At 41.7% G+C, this 22,839-nt stretch overlaps 1 long non-coding RNA gene across 2 annotated transcripts; it reads left to right on the forward strand.

Moving 5' to 3' along the window:
* The first annotated feature begins 315 nt into the window (after nucleotides 1-315).
* Nucleotides 316-13,070, forward strand: LOC307027539. Of its 2 annotated transcripts, none has more exons than XR_013804674.1 (3): nucleotides 316-1,189; nucleotides 2,150-2,199; nucleotides 11,460-13,070. It is a non-coding gene; the product is annotated as an uncharacterized lncRNA (long non-coding RNA). The 2 variants fall into 2 exon arrangements; XR_013804675.1 differs by lacking the exon at nucleotides 316-1,189 and adding an exon at nucleotides 1,196-2,065.
* The last annotated feature ends 9,769 nt before the right edge of the window (nucleotides 13,071-22,839 follow it).

The following is a 22,839-nucleotide window of genomic DNA, read 5'->3' on the forward strand; positions in this document are numbered from 1 at the left end:
TTTCGTTTATGCATAGGGTAGATTATTTTAATTACATTTCCTTTTTTGTTTTGTGTATTTTATACATTTGGGATTTGCTTGGCGAGCTATTTTTAGAACATGCCCCGTGGGCGACTCACGTTGCCCCTGCGGGCGACTAAGTGCCCGCGGCCACTGTGTTGGCTACCCCTGCTCTGGACCTTCACATTCACATCATGCTCACACGTGTTAATATTTAATCCTCCACAATAGGCTAGTTGCACGGGATGACGTATTTCCATTTGAAATGGATAGAGGAGAAAGAAATACATAATAGTGTAATTGCATCTGACAGCTTTTCAGCATGATCGAGTATACGATCAGGTAGATCTTCATCTAGAATGGACATAATAAAGGAAATATTTCTAATTTGATATGAAATGCAAATCTAAGGCATAGCAACTCGTTTCATCTTCCTGCTCATGTTGGTGTGGGGGGAAATGAACAGGTGGATATTCTGGCCAAACAAACACTCAGAAGTATGAACATAGACATAGAAGTTCCACTCAGCAAAGTGGAGGTTCAAACATTCATACAGAAATATGCACAAACAACATGGCAAGATCATTGGGACCTTAGTGATACAGGAAGACATCTTTATAACATTCAAAGGTATGTGGGGGATGGAAGGAAGGTGGGGTTTAAAAGAAGGGAGGAAAATGTCATTTCTCGGATGAGAATAGGTCATACAGGTCTCAATCATACATTAAGTATAATAGGAAAGCATCCAACCGGAAAGTGTACACACTGTAGCCAGCCAGAAACTGTTGAGCATGTTTTACTGCTTTGCAGGAAATATAGTACTCAGAGAAATGTGTTTTTCCAGACACTGAAGAAAGCACAATTCCATGACTTGTCGCTATCAGGACTGTTAGGGAAAACATCAGGCAATATGTATTGTGAGATTATTAAGTTTCTAAGAGAAATTGATAAATTTAAAATAATCTAGAGTTTTGGTTCTTTGTTTTGTTTCTTTTGTTTCTTGTTTTCTGCATAGTCTCTTGTCCACACTCCAGTCCAGTTGGTGGCGGTAATGCACCTACAAGTTGGTTTGCCAACCGGCAGTAAACACTAAAGAAGAAGAAGAAGAAGAAGAAGAAGAAGAAGATTATGCACCTTTAAAGTTCTTTCCAATCCGCCAAAAACCGAGAGGAGAAGGAGAAAAGAAGAGGTGAGTGGATTAAACACCAGCAGAGGTTTCATTAAGTGTATTTACACCTCTTAGCTTACAGTTAATCACGAATCAGAAGTTATCTTATTCAACACAACACCTATAATCTTGGAAGAAAGAAACTCACAAAAAAACTTTAAAATGTGCGACAAAAATAGTCTCAAACTATCTTTAAATAAAGTCTAACAGCTAAAGTCTAACAGCTAAAGTCTAACAGCTACAGTTATTATTCCAGTTCGGCTCTGGGGAGTAACAGTTGATTTGTAATGCTCAGCTGACTTTATGTTAGTTATTTATTACACCAGTTGTCTTTAAGACGGTTTGAGTTGTTGTGTTGGTGCTCTTTACCATAGATATGGTTTTAAATATATGCTAACTAGCTTATTAGCATCGCCATTCTCCGCGACGTAGCATTTTCCCCATTGAAATGAATGGGGTTCTTCAGTTAGCAGCTAACGCTAAGCTAAGCGACGGTTTAGCTCATTAGATAAATAGATATACTTTATTTAAATAATGATTTATCTTAAACTGGGAAATGAATGTGTCACAGCAGAAGTGTTTTCAGGCATTACACGAGTTAAACATATTTAAAAGATGCAATAAGATAATAAAAATGAAGCATTAGCAGCAAGTATACACACAGGACACATATCACTAGAGTATCTAAAGAATACACAATATACAGAAAATACTGTATACATGGAGTTCATTAAACAGTCTCACTAGCTAATGTTTGCTTTCTGTGTTAACTTAGTGATAGTTACACACGGATAGTGTTATAACCGTGGTTCAAACAACCATTAATGTCACTTTCTATGTGAATAAAGTCATTTTAATGAAATAAAAGTGAACAAACTGTGAGCTGTAAGTTAGAATGTAAGTTGCTACACAGATTATGCTGAATTATATCTAAATATTTGTATTATATTAATAATGAAGCAGCTCTGTGGTCTTCATCAGGACAGCTGATGAGCAGCATGGAGGAGAAGAAAGAGACCCCTGGAGCTCAGGTCAGTTTGCACTTCATCACAATATATTCATAATTCCAGCGTTTCCGCCAGACGGGCGTCTTGCCTTCATTTGACGCCCTTATTCAGCTCGGAACGCCCTATACAGACATAAATAAACCAGAGACTGTATTCTCCATGACACAGACAGTCTGTGGTTTGTACTTGTTTAACTTCTGTCTAGTTTCTGAACAGATATGAGGAGCTGTGAGCTCTGAGGGCTAACAGCTAATGACTGATGTTGGGTTTGTGGTTCACATTGTCACTACCCGATCTGCAGCCCTGCCCGATTTGTATCGTGCATGCGCGAGTCATAAACGTCTCAAATATCTTTTATAAAAATATTTTGTTATTTGAAATAAAATGAAGGACATTCACAGTTAATGTAATTAGATATAAATTATGAATGCTATACATATTGCATACATTCACAGTCAATATTTCTTCAGTATGTATGATAGCTGTCTAACAGAAGTTAAATCCATTTCTCACTTATTCTGACAATGTACTTAACCCAATCAAATGACCCAATAAAAGGAGTTGTTCAATAATAGTGAAGTCACGTTGTAATAACAATAACTCATCTCTCTCGTTCAGATTAATATTGTCGGGTTTTTTGAGTGTTCTTTTTCTGCTTTGCCAAACGCCACTGTGTCAAATGTCCTATTAGAGTTGCCGTATGGAGTTGTCAAATATGGCGGACCATCTCGCACATGCGCACTGCAGATAGGGCAGGGCTGCAGATCGGGTAGTGACACACATTGAAGATGACGTCGCGGCTCCGCCTACACTGCGTTACTATAGTTACTGCTAGTGCTGCGTACCGGTACGCCGAACCGGTACTGGACTTGTAAAAAGTTTCGGTTCAGGTCCGGTTAAAACCGGAACGTCGGAAACCGGTACTTGGACTGGCAAAAAAACTAGCACTTACGTGTATATACTCCTTTTTGTTCTAAACCATCTAAAACCTTCCACAGATCGAGAAATTTGCGCTGAGAAGTTTTAGGGATTTAGGCTCAGTCAGCTCAGGGACTGTTTGGTTACTTTAGTTTGGTTAATGAAATAAATGTTTGAACTTTGTAGTAGTTCACTGTAGTTGCTGTCATAAGTCATTTGTAGACTAAGTGGCAAAAAGTTTTTTTTTTTCATTTGTACTTTGTAGAGAAATGTAGACACAAGTTGGAAGGGAGAACAATAAACCTGACGAGTTTGAATTTGAGTTGATTATGAGTTTATTTTCAATTGATAATTAGCTCACAATAAGTTCACTTTAGTTACTCACACAACTTGACACAAGCCATGGGTTCAGGTCCGGACTTATAAGTCCGGACCTGAACCTGAACCTCTGGACTTGAGTCCGGACCTGAACCTGAATGTGAGTCCATGTACGCAGCACTAGTTACTGCTAGGGTTGCAAAGGGGCGGAACGTTTCCGCTAAATTTCCAGAAAGTTTCCATGGGAAGTTAAGCTGGGGAAGTTTGGAAATATTCGATGCAAAATTAAACAGAAAAACACGACATTTCAACAGATTATTTTTTTTTTTTTTTCTTTTTAAAGTAGAACAGAACAAGTTTAAATTATTTTATTGAACAATTATTTGTTTCATTGAAGAACAAAAACAGGAATGTTGAGTTAAATGTTACTCATCCCCCCCAACCCCACTCATTAAAAAATGAACAAAAATGCACCCCCCATCCAAAGATCCCCACAAAGTCCCATTCAAAATGTTAAATGGAAAGAGCCCTTCTCCCTCCACAAAGTCCCATTCAAAATGTTAAATGGAAAGAGCCCTTCTCCCTCCACAAAGTCCCATTCAAAATGTTAAATGGAAAGAGCCCTTCTCCCTCCACAAAGTCCCATTAAACATGCAAATCTTCCTTCAAGCGATCCTCTGCATTTTGACTAAACCCTTTCAGGCAATGGCTGGGCGGACTGGCCATTGGGAATACCAGGAGTTTCCCCGGTGGGCCGGTGCTGTGTGTGGGCCAGAGGGCCAAAAAAAAAAAAAAGAATTATTTTTTATTTTTGCCTAAATCCTACCGGCCCACATTTGTAAGTGTTCCGGCCCAGCCCAGTGGGGTGTGGCCCGCTGGGCTGGGCTGGGCCGTTTTGATAGGCTACCTTTGTTCTATCTATCAGTTTAAATTTCACACATCAGGCCCGTAGCAGCTGTCACTGCGCAGTAGGGCTGCAACTAACGATTATTTTGGTAGTCGACTAATCTAACGATTATTTCTGTCACACCCTCCATCTCTGCTTCCTGTGGGCACGGCTCCTTTTCCGGGCTCCAGTGCATGTTTTACCTCAAGTCTGCACACCTGTGAATGTCACCCTGTTGTCCAGTCCCAGGATCAATTCAATCGCATTTTATTCTTGTCATTTCGCAGACCCTTGTTAATTATTATTTTAAGTTTGGAATTAATTACAGCGTCCATAAAGCTCTAGTGTGCTCTACTACGCTGTAAGCTTGGCGCTGTTTAGCAGCTCGTTGGTGGACACGCAGCCTCAACATAACTGAAATAGCGTTTGCTTAGCAAGCATTAACCATGAGACGTTCTGTTTTCCAACATGTAAGCTAACGTAAACATGACTATGGCTAACTTGCTCAAACTTACCCATGATCCAAAGTAGCAGTCCTCACGGTTCCAGGGTGCTTGCGTTTTAAATGCTCGTGCATCACTGTAGTGCTGCCATGGAATGCCAATTCCCCTTTACAAATTCTGCATTTCACTGACTTCTTTGGCTTGTCGTCTGTGAAATACTCCCACACTTTTGAAACTCTCGGTCTCGCTTTTTTGAGCTCTTCATCACCCTCATTCTCTCTCCTTTCCGCCATCGTTCGTATTCTTTCTTCTTTGTTGTTAGTACAGAATGCAGTCATGGCAGACAATGGAGAGTATACTGCCCCCAGTACTTCCTGTAGTGCATTGCAGTTACAAATGAACATTTGCGCAGTTTTGAATTAACGTTACCGGCTCTCTGATTGTTTTTATACGACGCGTCGACACTAAAATTCCGCGTCGACGAATTTTTATGATCGACGTCGTCGATTATGTCGACTAATCGTTGCAGCCCTACTGCGCAGTGAACGATCAGGAGTGAGTCACTGAGAGACCTAGCTGGCAGTTGCTTACAGATGGATGAACAAGCTCCAAAGCGTTTTCGTATAGTTTGTGTATACAATATTGTAGCGAGCCCTGGGTTCAGAGGGAGGGGCTTGCATGGGGGGGGGGGGGGGGGTTGGCAGGGAAACAGGGTTCAGGGGGAGTGGCTGTACGGCTGTACCCGTAGGATAGAAAAGGAGGAAGTGACGTCTGACTCAGAGGTCGCGCGGCTGTGGAGAAGAACGTGTTGCCCACATTCTGTCACTGAGTTTAGGCTAGTTAGCTAGCAGGTTTATTGTTTTGGGTGCATTCACTTTTGCCTCCACTTGCTGTTCAAATAAATGTTGAAAGAAAAAGTAAATCTGTTTACAGTTCTGTTTCATATGGGTGTTGAAGAAGAATTGGGAGGGATGAACCCTCTTTAATGGTCACACATGCAGAGCACACAGCACACACAGTGAAATGTGTTCTCTGCTTTTAACCCATCCTAGTACCAGGAGTCTAGCACCAGGAGCAGTGCGCAGCTATTGTACAGCGCCCAGGGAGTAATGGGAGTGAGGGGGGAAGGGGGATGTCCGGTGCCTTGCTCAAGGGCACCACGGCAGGGCAGGAGGTGACCTGGGACCTCTCCAAGTAGAAGTCCACACTCCAAATGTAGGTCTGGTCGGGGAAAAAAAAGTCCAAGTCCAAGCCCCTACTAACTGCCATAGATTTAGTACCTTCGCTCTCAAAGTGCACCAGATTGATGCATTTAACTTCAACATTTAAAAAATAATCTTCCCGGGGGAGCTTGCCCCCGGACCCCCCAAGAGGAGGTGAGGTTCACCACCTGCCTACAACCCCTGTTAAATTGTCTCACCCACATTGAGGATGCTTCCTAATGCATGTTTTATTCCATGTGTCAAGTCAGGCAAATTGGGTCAAAATGTTATTGCATCAATGATCTGTTAACATTAAAATCACTAAATATATGCTGTAACTATTTTGCTCTAGGCAACTCAAGGGCTCAGGTGATGTGATTACTATATGAATAATGGTCCAAAATAACATAAAATGCAGGGTTTTTGGTTAAGTAACATACTTTCGTCGCCGGCCGGCCGATACACGCCGCGCATTAAGGCCTGTCTGTCAATTAATCCCCGGGCCAGTTTTTCCTCCCAGTCCGCCCCTGGTCAACGGGCTCTTCCTGGGCCTCATCAACATCACACTCTGAGTCTTCCTCTTCAGTGTCACTGTCCAGCCTTGTTGAGGATGGCTCTGTGTCCGGCTCAAAGAGCCTTAGGTTTGCCGAATGCCAACCAGTTTTTCCACTCTCACATTTGTGAGCCTGTTATGAACCTTTGTGTGGTCTCGATAGCCATGCAGTAAGCAGTGTGCTATGGCATGGATATTCAAGTGTACTTGAATGGCATCTGTTTTTTTTAGTCAAGATTATGCTAAAATATACTTTCTCCAACTATATTTAAGTTCCCTATGAAGAGCCAACCTTCAATTTAGAAAATTCCCAGTTTATTCCCATAAATTCCCGTGGAAAGTTTCCATCTTTGAAAATTCCTGGAATTGTGCTACCCGAGTTACTGCCCCAGTTCCTAAACTGTATTGGAAACGCAGCATAAAGTGAGCCTGGCCTACCAAGGCCTAACTATACCTGACTAAGCCGTGCGAGGCCCTGCAGTGGAAATGCGTTCCAAACATTTATTCAAATGCAAGAAATTACTCAACTGTTGAAAAACTACTTCTTCAATGATTTTACCTGGAAATGGCAGGTTTGATATGGGCCTGTAATTGTTCATTACTGAAGCGTCTAGATTATTCTTTTTTTAAGAGCGGTTTAATGACTGCAGTTTTCAGGGCCTGTGGAAAAACACCTGAGTGAAGAGACTTGTTTACTATGTGAAGTAGATCTGAGGCCATGCAACGAAAAACATCTTGGAATAATATGAAGGCAGCAGGAGGAGGATTTCAGAAGTTGAATAATGTCCTCTAGGTTTTTATCATTAATCTGATGGAACTGTGTCATGGTGTTTGAATTGATTTTAGGTGGACACAGAGACAACACATCTGCTGTACCTGATGCAGAGGCACTGACTGCTTGTCTGATTTTCTGAATGGGGGGGATACTGACACTGTGGGGTTTGTTAGTCTGTCGACGGTAGCAAACAAGGCACGTGCATTGTTTTTGTTTTTGGTAATGATGTCAGAGAAGAAAGACTGTACTGCAATTTACAATTCCAAATGATAGCCAAGTCTCTCTTTATAGATTTCAAAGTGAACCTGGAGATTTGTTTTTCTCCACCTACGTTCAGCTTTTCGACACTCTCTTTTTTCTGTTCTCACGGTCATGGCCTTTCTCAAGAAACATCCTGAGTAAACATTTCCCTAGTGTTTTCAGTTAAATGTCGCTTTGTGGTTTCCTCTTTTTGAACATTTTTGTGAACAGAAATAGAGCTCTCAAAGGAATGAACAGAGAGCGCAACATCAGTCACCACAACCTCAGAGATATTCAGACCCTTTGAGATCATTAAGTCCAGAGTGTGCCCCTTATTGTGCGTGGGCTCCGTCACATGCTGAGTCCATTGAATTGATTTATTTAAAACAAGGGACAGTGTACATTAATCAACATATTAAAAACATGTAAAAGTACTCGAATTAGCCAAAAGGCTAGTTTTCATCGATAGTCCCTTTGCCAGATGGTGATTGACGTTTTGAGTGCTTGTTTACACAGTGATTCCAGTGGTTTTAGAGCTGTAGAGTGTGCATTAGACCAGCTGATCAGACAGTAGTTGATGTGGGAGAGGACCATTGAGTGAAGGTATAGCTTAGCTGCTGCAGATGATAGGAAGTTTCTAATGTATCTGTAATTTGACAGATTGAACTTCACTTTATTGCAGACCTTTTTGATATGGGTTTTGAAATTGAGGTTTGTGTCAATATGTACTCCTAAGTACTTGTACTCCGAGACAACATGAAGTCTCCTTCCAGAAAAGAAAACATCTTGTTCTGTTATAATGCTGTGGCCCTTGGAGAAGAACATACACACTGTCTTTGAGACATTTGGTTGCAAACAGTTGTTGTTTAGCCAGGATGTAATATTCTCCAACACATCAGTGACCTTGGTAGCAGACTCTTCTGCGGTTTTGCCATGAGTAAAAACAACTATCATCAGAATACATTAATACATCACATTCTCCAGTGTTTTTATTTATTTATTAAAATTATAACTACAATCCGAAAAAACCGGGGAAGCCTGGCTTCCCTTGGCCTCCAGGAGAAAACGCCACTGGTGAGTTTGGCAATTTACTTGTCCGAATACATTTTTCACTTGTCCAGAATGGACACAAATTGGGGCGACTGGAATCTTCTTCTTCGCCGTTGTATTTTACATTTTCCCACGGTTTTTACGACACCGCTAACGTAAGTGAGCGGTAAGATTTTACTGCATAATAAATAGGGTTGGGTATCGTTTGGATTTTAACGATTCCGGTTCTGCTTTTCGTTTCCAGTCATTTTCGGTTCTCGATTCCGGTTCTTTGAGAGGTTAAAAATAAGTCCCATGACAAACTGAGAGAAAAACAGCACCACCCCCTTGCTTATAGGCAAATTGGTATGGATCAGGTATGTCTTGTGCGTCACAATAGGTTTAGCTGAAGAGGTCATTCCTGTCACGGTTCTCATGGTGTCCCACACTTTTTTGGGGTCTTTGGCTTTAAAAGCATTTCCCAAAAGCTCTCTGTGTGTCAGTTTTGATTCCCTCAATTTGACTTTCAGTTCTTTCTCTGTCTGTTCAAGTGCTCCATAGTCTTTGTTTTTGAAAGCTATCTTCCTGGTTTTTATAACTTTTTGTAATGTCCTTAGTCACATGATTTATTACTTGGATAGATTTGTATTTCTTTATTGGGAACACAGAAGTTAATATAGTCTTTGGTAACAGTAGTTATTTCATCTGGTGAACCTTCCTGAAAAATGTCCCAATCTGTCCAATCAAAACAGGCCTTCAACTGTTCCCTACTTTCATTTGTCCATGTCCTTATTACTTTCTTTTCTGGTTGACTTCCCTTCAGTTTGGTCTTATACACCGGTATCATATTCACAACATTATGATCAGAGTTCAGTATTGGTGGTCTGTATTTAGACACATAGGCTCCTTTATCATTAACAAAGCATTTGTCCAGGATATTGTCTTTCCTGCTGTGATGCCTAACATACTGCTGGAACCCAGGTAACACAGTCTCCAGGCGACATTGCTTCATGTCCCCGAGCACTATTGCCGGTGCATCGGGGTGGCTGAGTTGCAGCTCGTGAACACAGTGTCCTCTGCCGCTGGGAGGCACGTAAACAACAAACAGTAAAATACACCCAAATACTCTAGGCAGATAAAAGGGTCTTAACGTCATGCTGAAAATTTCTACGTTGGGATTGCAGGTTTTACATTTGACTGAGTATGATCGGCACCACAGATCATTAATATACACACAAATACCGCCTCCTCTGGTTTTCCCCGAATTCTTATCCCTGTCTGCTCGCACAAGGGTGACTCCGGGTACTTCAAAGAGAGATTCAGGCATCGTAGATCGTAGCCAACTTTCCGTGAAACATAATAAAGAGGCCTCGAGAAATTCATGACAGTACCTTGTGTATGTCCTTAGTGTGTCCACGTTGTTGTGAGCGCAGGTTTGTGAGAATGATGGATGGAAGTGGTGGCCGGCTGAATCTCCGCCGTATTCTGAACGCCTCGTCTCTTTTTCCTGGTGTTTCTAAGCAGCTCCTGAGGGATTTCATCCAATAACAAAGAGCACAGATGGCTTGGTGTATTCGTAGGAGGCCGATCGCATTGTAGCCCTAGCATAGCCTCGCGGCTGCAGCAGCGTAGAGGCCGCGGCTTCTCGCCATACCTGTTCGTACTGTCACTCAGGTGTGTCTTGGAAAGTTGAATGGCCAGACATGGTCTGCAGAAGGCAAATGTAATCCACAGGATCAAAAGCATGGTCTCTCAAAATGACGTTTCGTACAGACCCGACAAAGTTTAGACAATAATTAGACCAAAAAAACACAAAACACAAGAGGAACGGAGCATACTGAGACTCACAGTGACAGGATGCCGTCTCCCTCTGTCTCCTGTATTGTGTGTGTGTGTGTGTGTGTGTGTGTGTGTGTGTGTGTGTGTGTGTGTGTGTGTGTGTGTGTGTGTGTGTGTGTGTGTGTGTGTGTGTGTGTGTGTGTGTGTGTGTGTGTGTGTGTGTGTGTGTGTGTGTGTGTGTGTGTGTGTGTGTGTGTGTGTGTGTGTGTGTGTGTGTGTGTGTGTGTGTGTGTGTGTGTGTGTGTGTGTGTGTGTGAGAGCTGTTCTAATCAAGGTAAACACAGTGAAGGCACAGCTCTTTGCAGCTGGTGCTGCTCTTCTCAGATTCTGCTGAGTTACACGTTACTGCCTCCTGGTGCTGCAGAGATTTCACGAAGTGAAGGAGGGTTTCCTTCTATGAAACAGCTGTGGGCAGCAGATACTGTGAGAGTCACAGACATGAATACATAGGTCAAGGCAGACTGGTTCACAGACTCTCCTGTTTTGCCGATCCGGTGCTTGAACAAATAACTCTACACCCCTGGCCGAAATGTCCCTAAAATGAAGTCTGAGTTTGAAATATATCTCAAATAATGTATGTATTTCCCCACATAATCATAACAGTCTGCAATGAAACGGCTGTCTCCTGTGCGCTCCACTTCCTACTTTCTCCTGCGAATGAAATACTTTCTCTTTATTTTTTCTTTCATTGCCCTCTAGGGGCTTCGTACAATACAAATATTTTATTTTAAAAAGTAAAGTCCTTTCGAGTCATCTGTCTCAAGCCTAAGTCAAGTCTCAAGTCATGAATACCAAGTCAAAGTCAAGTCGAGTCTTTTATCAATGTTAGTCAAGCAAGTCTCAAGTCCAAAAATATGCGAGTCAAGTCATGTGACTCGAGTCCCCCACCTCTGGTATATACTTAGGTTAGAATATTGCTGTATTAATGTATCAAATATAATACAAATATAATAAACACAAACAGTTGATAAGTAGTATTTTGTTAACTCAAGGTTTATATTAAGTGAGTTTTTATTGTGTTAACTTGTGTATTTATGCTTTTTAGATTGACTTTCTCTCTTTCTCTGTCCGTCTGTTCTAGAAACCGAAAGGAAGAGAGAGACGTCACAGCTGTCAGCAATGTGACAAATCCTTCACAGCATCTGGACTTTTAAAGCGCCACCTGCGTATTCACACGGGAGAAAAACCGTACAGCTGTGAAGACTGTGGGACAACTTTCACTCAATCAGGTGCTCTCAAAATACATCAACGTATTCATACTGGAGAAAAACCGTACAGCTGTGAAGAGTGTGGGACAACTTTCACTACATCAGGTGCTCTCAAAATACATCAACGTATTCATACTGGAGAAAAACCGTACAGCTGTGAAGAGTGTGGGACAACTTTCACTAGATCAGATGCTCTCAAATCACATCACCGTATTCACACTGGAGAAAAACCGTACTGGTGTGAAGAGTGTGGGAAAATGTTCACTAGATCAGATGCTCTCAAATCACATCTTCGTGTTCACTCAGGAGAAAAACATAGTGGTTTTAAGTAGGGGTGCACCGAATTGGAAAGTCTTGGCCGAAACTGCATAAACATCTAGGCCAGTAGGCCAACACCAAAATAGTGTAAATAAAGACTGTAACAGCCAGGCCTTCAACAACAACAGATGCACCTATAAGTGCATGCATACAAATGTGCAAACTGGATAAATCCACATGAATGTAACTTTTTACAAATGAAATTAGAATTGAATTTGAAGAATCTGTAAATAAGGCTGTCTGTCCTCATAAGCAAAGTAGTAAACATTGTATAAAGATACATAAAGTAAAAACTGGATACAAAATCCACAATCAATTACAAATTAAATTACAATTTCAAGAATCTACAAATAAGGTGGTCTGTCCTCATGAGCAATGTAAACAACATGGTATCATTTAGATACCGAAAGTACAATATATTGAACACTGTGCTGCTGTCATTTCCCCCTAATGATAACCTGAGATGGTGAATTATAACTCACAATGAAAATGGTTCAGGAAAGTGGGTATAGAGTAGACATGTAGAACTAGATAAGCTTATGATAAGCCAGCCTTGTCTACTTATTAAGGAAAAGTGGGAGGTTCTTTTTAATGAACAGTAGCTTCTCTGCTTTATCAGCCATAAGTCTGCTCCTCTTCTCATCAAGCACATGAGAGGCAGCGCTGAACAGTCTCTCGCTGTCAGTGCTTGTGATTTGATCTTACTCTGCATATTTGTCCGGGTGTTTTGATTTCAAGTGGTGGAGTAATCCCGAAGTGGTGAAAGTCTTTGCAGTGACACCCCCTCGAGAAATGTCAGCTGAACACGTTTTACAAATTGCAATCCGCGCCTCTTTCTCTGATATTTTTAAATATCTCCAAGCGGCAGACATGTTGGCTGTGAGCCAGCCGCGAGCATGGTCGCGCGCCGTGCTTGTCGCCGCGTTTTGATTACGTCATCACAACAACACGTTAGCTTACCAACGTAACCCTGTTCTCTGAAATTCGGTGATATTTTTTCGGTGCTAGAACCCTTTCGGCCGAAAGCCAGAAGGGCCTTTTTAACCATTTTCGGCCGATAATTTTTGGCGGCCGAATATTAGGTGCATCCCTAGTTTTAAGAGTGTAGGAGCCGCATTTAAGCATATTTTGTTTTTTCACAGTTTACAATAAACAATTCCCATCTATTGGCCTTGTGTTGGGTAATCCTTTTTTCCATTACAGATCCCATCCCAACAGCGCCATCTGTTGACGTACCGTCAGAATTGACAGGCATAATGTTCACTGTTCCTTTAAGTTTCGTTTTCTGGCTGTCCGTCTGCCGACAGCGCGCTGTTTCAAACAGCTGACATTATTGCAGCATTCAATCCAAGCCATTGTTCGATGCAGCTTATGATTCCAATATACAATCCAGTTTGAATGCTGCTCATAGCCGGCCGCTTTCCCAGCCTTGGCTCTCGGCCTCTCCTTTCGCCGTCTTGATGAGTGCAGGTGGTGACAATCTCCAGCTGATTGTGGCGTGTTGTCCAGCTGATCCGGGATGACGCTGTTGGTTGTGAAGTAATCCAATTGTTTGTCCGGTGAAAACGATCCTTAATCCAATGTGATATGTTTCTTATTGTCCAGTTTCACTCATAGATTACGATTCTACTTAATGTAATGGCAGTTTTAAATGTTCCAGTGTCCTATATCTTTTTTCATTACTTCACAGGATGGTTTAGAGTGATCCTGACGCAGACACAAACAAATGAAGTTCCGGTCTTTGGCTGCAGTTTTAGAATGATGTTTTATTGCTTTACATACCAAGGTTTAAGTACACGGTGTCAATAGTTGTAGTATGAGCATCTGCTGGCCGTCTGGTAGAATCGGTATGCTCTTCCTCCTGTGTCCTCTTCCTCTCACCTATGAGCCCTTTTATACACCCCGCCACCTAGTGTTCAAAAATAAAATTGCATTATATATATATATATATATATATATATATATATATATATACATATATATATATATATACATATATACATAAATAAATAACTAAGGTAAACTGAGACACCAACAACACCCATAAAATGGCTCCTACAAAGAGTGTGGGAAAACCTTTTCTTAAAGTATTCACCTTAAAGTCCATGAGCGAGTTTCACTGTTCATGAATCTGCTTCATGTATCTGGAACATATTTACGATGTTTTCAGTTTGATTCTATTCTCTTGTTGAAATGATCAGACTACCAAAAATAAAATGGCCTTAGAGACAGACTCGTAACCCTGCATATTTGTTGTGTTTTGCAGCATATTATAAACATGTCATTCCCTTATCTTCAAATACCCCGGGTTGTGAAGGTATGTATTTGAGGTCAGTGTTTCCCCTAGGTTTACTGCCTTGGCAGGGTGCTGCTCGGGTACCCCAATTTTTTTTTCGGGGAACCCAGATTTTTTTTATCCTCTGGAGTAGAGAGAGGAGCTGTGGATTATTGTTATTGATATCATACAGTAACAAAGTATTTGTACATTAAAAAGTAATAAAGTACAGTGTTACACTGTACTTTATTACTTTAATTCAAACTGTATTCCCTTCTTATCATGTAGCCTACACTTCTTCCTTTCATTGATACATTTAAATCACCTGACTACAGCATATAACATACCTGCTGCAACCCTGTGCTGCTGCTGCTGCTTCTCTCTGCCTCATCCTCTATTGCTGGACGCAGCTCCACCTCATCTGATCTCTGATATGAAAGCAATCGTGTTATGATCATATTGAGCTATTGGTGCGAGTCTAACATTAAACAAGCAGTCAGCTTGTCATACATTGCTGACGATACATTTTAAGTGGCAATTTTTTGAGTCACAGCCGCTAAATGCCGGTAGCATCAAGCTAGCAAATCCTGCATTAGCCTCCCATCAACAAGTGACAGAACATCCAATTATCCTGAGCTAATTTACTGAATAAACCAACTCACATCTCCTGTCTTTTTTTTCACCCAACTCATTAGACTATTCTTCTGCTGGTGTTTGATTGTTGTTTTCTGTCAAATTCAATACTGAAATTCAAAACCGGGTTACCTGCTCACCATCTGTGAGCTATTTTTAGAATGCGCACGCTACGTTCGTTGTCGCGTTCGCGCGCGTCCACCTGGGCAGGCTGTGTGTGTCCTTCTCCCGTGACGATAACGGCTTGCGGTTAAAAAATAATAATAAACGAATTTGAAACTGGGGACACACATAAACGGGCAGACAGCAGAGCTGTTGTTCTCCTCCTTTCCTCCGCTCTTGTCTCTGATTGTGAGTTTGTGCATTCGCGTGTGTGTGTGTGGGGGGGGGGAGCGGAGCCCCGCCCTTCAGAAACAGAGCGAAGGGAGAATGTGAATACGCAAGGCTGTGGACACTGAAACATGCACATTGGATAAATAACATAGGCGTTTAGTTTATTTAATAAAAGAGCACATGTTCAATGTGAAAAGTGACCGTAGATAGATTACTTCAGTTGCAATTTGGTGCTATATATATGTATTTATTTTTAAATAATAAAAAATAAAAATGTAAATAAAAAAAAACAACAAAAAAAACCACCTTGAATTTCAGGCAGGGCGCGGGGCTCCGTTGGCAGGGCGCAGCGCCCCGCCAAGACAATGGTAGGGGAAACACTGGAGGTGCCCTGTCCACATCGCAGACCTGAAGTCGTGCAGTCATTTCTCAAAGATGGTGTGGCATATAGGGAGGTGCAATCTCCTGATGATATAGACTGTATTATAGTGGACATCTGCAACCCTAGAAAACAAGATAACATTAGGATAATCAATTTATACAACCCATGTCCAAATCTAACCACTGATATATTTAAAGAAATAGCAGAAAATAAACATAGGAAGGAGGTTTGGTGTGGTGATTTCAATGCACACAACAGTCTATGGGGCAGCACCCATACAGACAGTAACGGAAATATAGTGGAAGAAATGCTGGAGGAAAGAACACTAGTATGCCTTAATGATGGACATGGCACAAGAGGAGATGTTCACAGGGGGAAAGTCTCATGCCTGGATCTGACATTAGTGTCAAACTGTTTGGTTCATACATGCGAATGGTTTGTTTTGAATAACTCCACTGTAGGAAGTGACCATTATCCAGTGCTTACTAAAATGAATACTAATGTATATATGCAGGAAGGAGGTGTAATAACCAGGTGGTGCTTTGATAAAGCTGATTGGGGGAAATGTAGGATATGGTGTGAGGAGTCGGTACACCTGCCAACATCAGAGGGAAGCATAGAGGTCATTACAAGCCACATAACGCAACATATACTAAATGCAGCAGAGAACAGTATACCCAAAACAACAACCAAGGGTAGGAAGAAAGTGGTGCCATGGTGGAATGAGGAATGCAGCAGGGCTACTAAAGAGCGAAACGATGCATTTAGAGAATTAAAGAAACATGACACAAAATAATGTTCTAGAGTATCAAAGGAAAAGGGCAGCTGCTCGAAGGACAGTAAAATACACACAAAAGAGAACATGGAGAGAACTGTGTTCTACCATTGGCAGAGGAGTAACATTAGGTGATGTCTGGTCCATGTTTAAGCAGATGAGTGGGAAAAGGAAATCCATTCAAATGCCAGCTTTGGTGGATGGGGAGAGGCTGGCAGTGACAGATAAAGAGAAGGCAGGTATGTTAGGAAGGACACTTGCAGCAGTACATAGTGGGGAGCATCTCAGTGATATCCATAGGCAGCAAACACAGCAGTTACTAGCAGAGAATGAAAACGTGAAGGAGAAGAGACAGGATCATATCAGCTCTGGATGTGGAATTAGTAAGAGTGAGTAATGATGTGGGAAAAACATTGAAAATGAAAGAGATAATGGCAATAGTGTACTTTGACATTGAAAAGGCGTATGACTCTATGTGGAGGGAGGGGTTACTGATCAAATTGAGTAGAATGGGTATTGGAGGGAGAATGTTAAATTGGGTAAGGGCCTTTTGAACAGACAGGACATTTAGAGGAAAGGTTGGAGCAGATATTTCCAATTATTTAGAAATAGAAAATGGTATTCCCCAAGGGAGTGCAGTCAGTCCAATATTATTTAACATCATGATTAATGACATGTTGACATGCTTAGACACATGCATCCAATGGGCTCTGTATGCAGATGATGGGGCTATGTGGATGAGGGGAAGACATGCCCCATATGTAATGGAGAAGCTAGAGCGATTAAAAAAAGTGGAGAGGTGGTCATATAACTGGGGATTCAAAATGTCAGAAAGCAAGTCATGCTACATGGTATTTACAAACAAACGCAAGATTGATGGCCAACAGCTAACACTATATGATCGTCCAATGACAAAGGTGAATGAGTTCAAATACCTAGGACTGGTTTGATAGCAAATACACATGGAACCAGGGGCGCCGTAAGGGGGTGAAAAGTTAGGACGATTCTAAGGGCCCCTGACTGACAGGGGCCCCAAACATTTTTAAAACATTCATAAAAAATGTTTAAGTAACTTTTCATCAAGCATCAATAATTAACATTAATATAACGTCATATTGATAATGTACTCACTAAACTTACGATTCATTTAACTTATTTTCTTCCAAAAGTTAATTATCCAAAGCGTCTGAACACCCCCCTCTATTTACATGTAATGGTTTGGTCCTGCCTCCAAACGCTGTGCAGCACCGCACTTTCTAGCAGAGAGTGAGAGCATGTTAGGAGTAGGGATGCTAGTACTTACATGTGTACAATGTCTCAACGACTAACAAAGTCAGGCTTTCAAAAAGAAAAGAATGGAGAGAAAGACAAGAGAGAGGGACTAAAGGGCGACAGTATGTCACCCAGTGTTTCAAGAGAAAAGGTGGGTGTGGTCCATGAGTGGTGGAAATTAGTCTGTTAGCTAAGCGTAGTCCATTGTAAATAATAATTGTAATTTTTTGCTGACATCAAGTACTGTTGATATCTTCACAGAAAAATTCAGAGGTTTTTCATTTCACTGCTCTTTTAGCTGACATGTAATAAATGCAGGTACATTTTTAGAAGCTATTCATATAAACCAGTTGTCCCTCCCCCTGGTGCCAGGACCAACAGATCCATCTCTAGGCTCAGCAGCCCTGTCCCCCCATAAGGCTTTGCAGTCTTGCCATGCTGTCCATTGAAAGCCAGTTGGCTAGAAAGCTGGACTTCAAGGACTTGATCAGTGACTTTGCCTTAAGGCTAGGTGCTGGGCTCTGGTGAGTAAGGCTGAGCAAGGGCTCGTAATAACTGTTAAAGGGCAAGGCTATGGTAACGATATTGGATCACTACACACAAGATGCATGATGAGAAAAAGACTGAGAACAGGTAATAGGCTCTGATTTAGCACCACCATCAGGCCTTTCCACTTCCATTTCCGTTTTGTTGTCCATTTACACTTTAATACCCGCTTATTTTGTAGTTGGTATGTATTTTATTTAATTAAAAGATCTGCTGCTTATGTTTTTTTTTTTGTTATAGCATTTTATAAATGATAATATTGGTGTTAATGTTCACTTTATTTTAATTTAAGACATCATGTATATTTAAGTTATATTTATTTAGATTTATGAATGTTCTATTCAAAAATGTTATTAAAAAGGCGCGTACACCATAAAAGATGACTTGAGATCTATTGTCAGGAATGTTAGTCTTATATCAAATAGTGGATTCTACTGTAGAATGTTGCACGTCTGCACAGTGTTATATGTTCACAGCTCAGTGTCAGTAAGTATTGTGCGGTTAGTATTGGACTACAAGATAGAGGCAAGCCTGTACAGGTAGAGTTATTTAAAGAATAAATGAGTGGGTTGGGTTCTGGAGGTGTGGTTACAGCAATTGTGCTTGGTTGGCGTGGCCTGGGTCTGGTGGTGGGGCCCAATGTGATATCTTTTCATGGGGCCCAAAGTCCCTGGCGGCGCCCCTGGCCGTATCTGGCCGTGCAACACTCACAGTGTCACATACTGGATGCAGAAGGATTATTTGAAGCAACACATTAAGTTGACGAAACACTCGAGTCAAATGTAATGAAAGTCAGATGGTGTCTTAGACGGGGCAGTGATATCATAAACCTGTTCATGTACGCATTCAAACACTTGTTCTGTTACCAGCTGTATTCACCTTGCAGGTGCAGCTATGTGGCTTTGATCCTGGATAAAGTGTTTAAGTCATGGATGTTTAAAGTTTAACTTCTTCATATGTCTAATATTATAGTTTTCATTCAGGAAGTATGACGCTGCGCTGTCAGTACGCTTCTCCATGTTTGTGATTGGTCGAATGCTCCAGATACCACCCTTCATGTGAACGTGCACCTAACTAGATAGGACACGGCTGGCTTGAGCGAACGAGTTGATAGCCAGCGTTGGAGGACAGTTTAGAGAGAGCGGCTTTGTTTTGGATTAAGTCAACCGGATAACTCAAAACATATCGGTTAGGTTGAACCAGCTTCGTAGTACAGGCCTCAGGTGTTGTTTACCTGGATCTCCTCTCTTTATCAGGTGTTGTTTACCTGGATCTCCAGGTACCAAGTTAAACTAGATTCGTGGTATACCCCCTTGCTCCGGAGCAGGTTAGCCGCACAGTATAAGTTACCATGGAGATCTAACCTGCTAAAAAGAGAACCAGCGTCGGAGGACCGGAAACTCAGAGTTTTCCCTGAAGTTAGCCGGGTAAGCGAAAATCCTGCTTCGTAGTATACCCCCCCGGTGTGTCAGCGTGACGGCGGTGGAAGAAATAAGAGAATCCCGGTCTACTTCTTCAGGACGCATCAGATGTACGTGTATACACACACACACACACACACACACACACACACACACACACACACACACACACACACACACACACACACACACACACACAGTAATCCTGAGAGCAAGGACATGATGACTTCAAAGTTTAATATCCGTCCTCAGAGAATCGAGAATGGGGAGAGATGGCAGCAACACACAGCACAGAATAAGTACAGAAACTAAACAAAGTGTTTTTATTTATTTTATTAAAATTATAACTACAAACTGAAAAAACAGGGAGAAAACGCCACTGACTAACATAGAACTACAGGAGAGGAATAAGGCCTCTTTAAAACATGCATCCAGCAGGTGTTCCTGAACATCAGCAGCACGCTGAACTCTAGTGGCGTCATGGTGAATCAACACAAAGAGATATTCTCAGATGGACCATTTACTAGACCCTCCAGAAAAACGCGGGCAAAAATCCTTGATTATGCGATGAAACATGCGGGGTTTTTATGTGATTTTATGAGGTGAAATTGCGAAATATGCGGAAAGTTGTGAAAAAGAATAGATTTTTTCTTAAATATTGGGCTGTCTTATTTATTCTCTCTCACACACAACCTGCCACTAACGTTAAACCCCTTTCCTATTCAATTAAACACATTCAATGTTTATTTATTGTAAAAGCAATTGGGCTATTTTAATCTGTCTCTCTCTTTCTCTCTCTCTCTCTCTCTCTCTCTCACTCACTCACTCACTCACTCACTCACACTCACACTCACACACACACAGGGGCGCCGCCAGGGATTTTGGGCCCCATGAAAAGATATCAAATTGGGCCCCCCCATCACCAGGCCCAGGCCACGCCAACCAAGCACAATTGCTAACCACACCTCCAGAACCCAACCCACTAATATATGCTTAAAAAATAATTCCACCTGTACAGGCTTGCATCTATCTTGTAGTCCAATACTAACCGCACAATATTTACTGAAAGTCACTGATTAAGTCCTTGAAGTCCAGCTTTCTAGCTAACTGGCTTTCAATGGACAGCATGGCAAGACTGCAAAGCCTGTCCTGAGACATAGTGGACCTCAAATAGTTTGTTATCAATTTTAGCTTACTGAAAGCTCTCTCACCTCCTGCAACAGTCACAGGCAGTGTGCAAAATATACGTAAAACAATGCAGACTTCTCCAAAAATGCTTTGCAGCTGCATCTTGTGAATTGCATTCAGGAGACCAAGAGGGGACAAGTTAGTGTGGAAAGTGGCAGCATACACAGTGTTCAGGTGTCTTACTTCATTTTCAAACTCAGGTGTAAGATCTCTTGATTACTTCCTGATCAGTGGTTGGCAAACAGAAGGGACTTTATCCTCAGCAATCTGCCCAACTTTCAGAACAGCAGAAAATTCTTCCACAATACATTGAGTGGTGAGGAACCTAGTGTCTAAGTATGATCTTGTCCATTGCAGTAAAAAACACTGTGTTGCTGCACTGTCCTGATCTGTCTTCTCTTGAGAGGTCTCATCATGGAATCTCTTCCTTTTCCTCTTTCAACAGTGTTCCATGCTAAATTCAGGTGCAACATCCATTGGAGCAGCAATCAGTGTTGCCTCAGACAGGAGTGACTCCCATGAATCTCTAAGAGCCTGTATCTCTTCCTTTAAGTCTCTGATATTGGCTGTCTCTATGTCGAGTGAGATCTTCCCAGACTGGAGAATTGTATTCCTGTCCTCAATGCATTGCAGTACTTTTAGCCAGACAGTGAGGAGGACAATAGCATTGAATGACATGGCATGACAGCGTGGATCCTTGAACTCCAGCGGGTATCGGAGAGGCGATGCAAAGAGCAACCTGTTTCCTCTTTGTAGATGGCCCATCGCGCTGGACTGGCACTAACAAGTGCGTAAAGGCGATTGATGCAGCCAAAACATGTTGACACTTCTGTGCTTGATTCTGCAGCATGCACACCTACAAGATTTAGGGTGTGGGAGGCACACGGTGAAAATGTAGCCAGATTATTTTTTTTCAGTATTTGGGTTTGGACTCCCTTGACTTCTCCTGACATGTTTGCCCCATTGTCATATCCCTGCCCTCTGCCCTCTGCAATGTCTATCCCTTTGTCTTGAAGCACATTTTCAATCATCTCACTCCCTGTCTTTTTGTGGAAGTCCTTGAATTCAATCAATCAATCAATCAATGTTTATTTATATAGCCCAATATCACAAATGTTACATTTGTCTCAGTGGACTTCACAGTTTGTACAGAATATCAGTATGACAATACGACACCCTCTGTCCTTAGACCCTCACATCGTACAAGGACAAACTTCCAGAGAAACCCACAGTTTAAAGGGGAACATGGAGAAACCTCAGGGAGAGCAACAGAGGAGGGATCCCTCTCCCAGGACGGACAGACGTGCAATAGATGCCGTGTGTAAATTGAAAAGATAATACATTTGCAACATAGGTAGTCCAAATGTTTGGAAATGCATGTGTGTATAATAGGAAGATGAATCCACGAGGATATCCATCCAGGACTTATGATCCAGGACCACAGCCAAGACTCAAGATCCAGGACTTGCGATCCATGACACAGGACTGCAGGATCATCCATGACTCCGGATCCCGGCGTATATAGACACCAAAAAGAAAGACATGTGGGGAAGCTGGGTTAATCGGAACATGAGAGTACACAGGTACAGACAGAGAGAAGGAAGAAGTAAGATGTCCCCCGACAAACTAAGCCTATATCAGCAAAACTAGGGGCTGAATCTAATCAGCCCTAACTATAAGCTTTATCAAAAAGGAAGGTCTTAAGCGCACGGAAACCGTTCAGTGATCTCCTAGTCATCAGTTTCTTTGTTTCAATAATTCACATATCTTATGAGCACAACATTCTGCTCAGTATGTGAAATGTCTGGTGTAGCATCACAGGTGACTGAATAATAAATAGAATCCTCCCTTTCCTTTAGAATTGTTTTCAAAATTCTTCTGCCACATAACTCAATGAATTCATTTTGAATGTCAGAGCTCAAATAATGTGTCAGCCTGGTTCCTTTCTTTTTGTCCTTAACTTTTTGTAAGTGTTCATTCAACAGTGGGTCATAATGAGCTAATAGCTCTAGTGTGCCTAGGACATTTCCTTTGTGAATGTCCTTCAGATCTTTGGTTTTACCCCTGAAAGGTAACTTCCTTGATGCCAAGTGCAGAGTTACCTCCAGGA

Source organism: Notothenia rossii, assembly GCF_949606895.1.
Source record: "Notothenia rossii genome assembly, contig: scaffold_267, whole genome shotgun sequence".
NCBI classification, from domain to species: Eukaryota; Metazoa; Chordata; class Actinopteri; order Perciformes; family Nototheniidae; genus Notothenia; species Notothenia rossii.